General features: G+C 39.1%; 1 pseudogene; it reads right to left on the reverse strand.

The window, feature by feature from the left end:
- Positions 1 to 840: 840 nt before the first annotated feature.
- LOC149155362 (cytochrome P450 94B3 pseudogene) lies at positions 841 to 3,010 on the reverse strand (annotated as a pseudogene).
- Positions 3,011 to 4,263: the final 1,253 nt, after the last annotated feature.

The following is a 4,263-nucleotide window of genomic DNA, read 5'->3' on the forward strand; positions in this document are numbered from 1 at the left end:
GTCTAACTATTAATAAAATTATAAACAATAATATAATTTTTTAGTTACAAAAATTTAAATTTTAAATCATATAATTTACATGAGATTGTGGTTAGTTATGCTAAAGCGAATTAATCTACCACTAAAAAATAAAATAATAATATTAAAGTAAATAATAATTTATTTATTTAACCACTACATTTAATAATTTCAATATAAAAACTAGTATTACATAAATACTAATCACAATTATAAAAACTAGTATTACATAAATACCAATCACAATTATATAACAATATGTCTTGAGGTTGTTATTTAATCAATAATCATTTGTGTTGTTTAATTATTATAAATAGTGCTAAAAACTTTTTGGTTAAATCTTGATCTTGGTCGTATAAACTTGCTTTTTGACAGGCATATATGGATTTAGTTTTTTGGAAAGTCTTTGCGGCACTCAGATTGTGACGTTCAAAAAATTTATGATTATAACAAATTTCTTTCGAATTTAAACCAATTATATTGGAAAATATGCTCAAAACCTGGAATAACGGATAAAGTACGGCCAGTAAAATAATATGAAAAAATTATTGCATTTTCTAAAAATGGACGAAAAAACTCATAGTTGAATATCATTTATATTCGTTGATCTTGGAAGAAACCAGGGACCTTCCCAAAGAACTATGTACAGGAATACACAGGATACTTGTTAAGACAGAGGTCAAATAAATCCATAACAAAGCCTCATGTATCATAAAATATATAGAATTTACTATGACATATGATACATAGAATTTACTATTACAGATACATGTAAGGGAAGTTTTGAATAAACAGATTTAATCCCTTTTCAATGATAAAAACATTAACCTAATCTAATAACAGTGAGACATTGCAATGTCTTAGCTACTTGGAACATTTGAAATGCATAGAGATCTAATTAACCATCTCTCGATTCTAACAATACAGTATCAATATATCTGAGCAACAATATATCCAAATCTCCTTTACCCCTCAGCTCATCCTGAGGACCCGCTGTACTGAGGGCGCATTACAAATTTAGTGTATACACAGTCCCTTGTATTGTGATGACTCTGTCAACTAGTTAGTTTATTCCTAAGATTTCGGCCATGAGCATCTACATCCAAATATTGGTGGTATAAACCAAATTTTGCATACAGATGCCGTTAACAGCTTTGTAATCCCAAGCTGCCTACAGTTGCAATCGTAGGTTGAACTCTGTTGTGCAGGTTTGGTATTGGAACAATGTTATTTGAAAATCTTGAATTATTCTCAAGAAACACTGGTATGATGATATTTTCACAATCCATGTTGGGGACCAACTGCAGGTATCCTCTCCTCAACAAGAACAGGAAGACCGCTAACCATCCGTGCAGTCAAAGTGGAAACGCATTTTGGATTTACATGGAGTGGACGCAACCTGAACTTTGAAATGACGGAGGCTGCGATGTATTTCATCTGAATAAACGCCATTTCTTTGCCCAGACAAACGCGAACTCCGCCTTGGAACACTGCAAACTTGAACGGACTCTGCGGAACGAAGACGCCTTCGTCGTTAAGCCACCTCTCGGGCCTGTATTGGAGGCAGTCGGCGCCCCAGATGGTCTCCATCCGACCCATGGCGTACGGGTGGTAAGTCACCCGGTTCCCCTTTCCCACAAATGTTCCGTCTGGCAGGAGGTCCTCGTGCAGGGCGTGCTTCGAGTCGAAGGGAACCGGGGGGTAGAGTCTCATGGATTCGCAGATTGCGGCGTGCAGATAATTCATGCTCTGGAGCTCCTCGTAGGCAAATACAAGCGCTCCAGATGGCTTAATATTTTCTGGGTTTTCAAATTTTCTTGCAGCGACGAGATCCGTTATATCTTTGTAAATCGCTTCCTCTGCGCGGGGATGAGAGGACAAGAGCCAGAAAAACCACGTTAATGCAGCCGACGTGGTGTCTCTGCCGGCCAAGATGTAACAGATGACTGTGTCTCGAAGAAAATGTTCCGTCAGATCGTCATCATTTGGTACTACGTCCGTCGCGAGCGCCTGGACGAATCTGGAGAGGAGGTCCGGCTGAATGCAGTTGGGAGTGGTAGCAGTCATCATCTCCCGTCTCCGTCGACGGATGACGCCCGTGGCGAAGTCCTGTACAACCCTAACGGCTTCTGCGAGGCGTTTCTCCGACCCGATGTTCAGCTTCTTCTTGATCTTCCACAGCAGCGAGATCGGCGCCGTGGCTCTCCTAGCGCAGAGGTCCGTGGCGACATCGAAAGCCCGAGCGAAGTCCGAGACAGGAAGGGTCACATCCAGAGAAGCTGGATCAGGTTCTACCCCGAACGCGACCTTGCAAATCGTATCGAATGCAGAGCGTTGCAGAATGTCCTGCAAATCCAAGCACCTTCCCGTCTCACTCGCATGGTGTAGAATCGGAAGAAGCTGATCCGTGACATCTCCCACGGCTTTTATACTGAAATTGCGCAGGGACCGGGAGGTGAAATGGTAGCTAGCAACCTTCCGCTGCAACCTCCAAGCATCGCCGTCGGTATTGAAGATCCCTTTTCCCAGAAGGTCTTGGAGGATGGCTGTGAAAGGCTCGCCCTTGGGATAATTATCGAATCGCGTCTTGAGAATGTGCTCAATATTCGTGGGATTGGCAGTTACCACCGTCCGAACTGCCCCGACACGCTCCACCACGATGGTCTGTGTGGGAGACTTTGCCAGCATCTGGGCATACCATTCCAGCAGCAGGCCGCTGCCTCTCTTCTTCCAGAAAGAAAACAACGAACCCACCAACGGATAGGTTTTGGGACCGTAAACGGCCTGCGACTTGGGATTGCTATAACGGCTAAGGCGACATATATATGTACAGAAAACGCAAAACGAGAGCAGCCCAAACACAAACGCAGTATGAAAGAGAAGAGGAAGCTGATGGATCTCCATTGAAATATTTTCCATGGCTTCTCGTTCTGATATGCCCCTTTTCTTAAAGAGATGGGCTATGAACTAGACACTGCCTTTCTGTTTGTGATCATCCAAATACACTGAACAAACAAACGTCCATCGATGTTTGAGTACGAGCATGGCAATTATTTAGTGTGTAAATAGCTTCTCTGAACCTGGACTATGGTCCAAAACATGGATTAACCAAAGCTGTGTCATGACTACGCAATTTCCAGTGGGCTGATAAGTGGGTTCAGAAACTTTGTGTTATACGGTAATGATAGAGACCTAGTGTTACTGGGCGTAGGGGTTGACGTTGCGATGGACTTCGTAATTATTGCCCAGACTTGAAAGGATGGACCCGGGCCTTTGTCGGACAAATGTAAAGCAATGATGTAATGAATAATTTCTTGAAAAAGCATAAAAATAAATATAACATTTGGGCTAATTAGTGGATGCAGAAACCTTTTGTTATACGGTAATTACTTGACGCAGAGGTTGACATTGCGATGGCCTTGCTAACTATTGGCCAAACTTCAAAGGATGGACCCGGGGCTTTGTCGGGCAAGTGCAAATCAATAACGTCATGAAAATTTTTCTGAGAAAACATAAAAATAAATATAACATTAATTTTTTTCCTTTTAAATGTATTTTAACTTTATGGCAAGAAAAAATCTTAAACGAGAATATGGTGGATGCTTGTAATATTTTGTGGTAGAATTTGTTTACTTTATGGCCGATATTTATAACGATTTTAGGTGGTTTTTTCTTACTTTGCAATGGATGTTTATATTCATGATATTTTGTTGTGTTTTCTTACTTTCTAGTGGATCCTAGTAATATTATGGGGTTGATGCTTATAATGCTCTATGGTGGATGTTTATAATACTTTATTGTGGGTTTATTATATGTGTTTTGTGGTGAATTGAAATATATCCTATAAAGGTATGTGACAGTTTTATCATATGAGCTTTCTGGTAGATTGAAATATCTATTACAAGCTTTGTGTTAGCGATTTTTTTTAATGTAGTTTATGTGATTTCTGTCATTTCATATATTAAAATATTAATTGAAGACCATATATTGAAATATTAATGGAAGAATTTGTTTATGGATAAAGTTTTTAGAGTTCACTATAGACCGTTGAATTTCGATGCGTGTGTGAGATAGTGGGATTAAGTCCGATGTTTTAGCCCGAAAGGTTATGATTTATTGTTTATTTACTTATTTTATTTAGAATAAGGAAAATATAAACAATAAAGTATAAAATAAAATATTATATATATATATTTCAATGTAAAGTGGATGAACACATGAAGATTTGTTGAATTTTTTTTTTTT

Source organism: Pinus tabuliformis, chromosome 9 (genome assembly GCF_031772625.1).
Source record: "Pinus tabuliformis cultivar Carrire ecotype Pingquan chromosome 9, CPIR1, whole genome shotgun sequence".
Taxonomy (NCBI): domain Eukaryota; kingdom Viridiplantae; phylum Streptophyta; class Pinopsida; order Pinales; family Pinaceae; genus Pinus; species Pinus tabuliformis.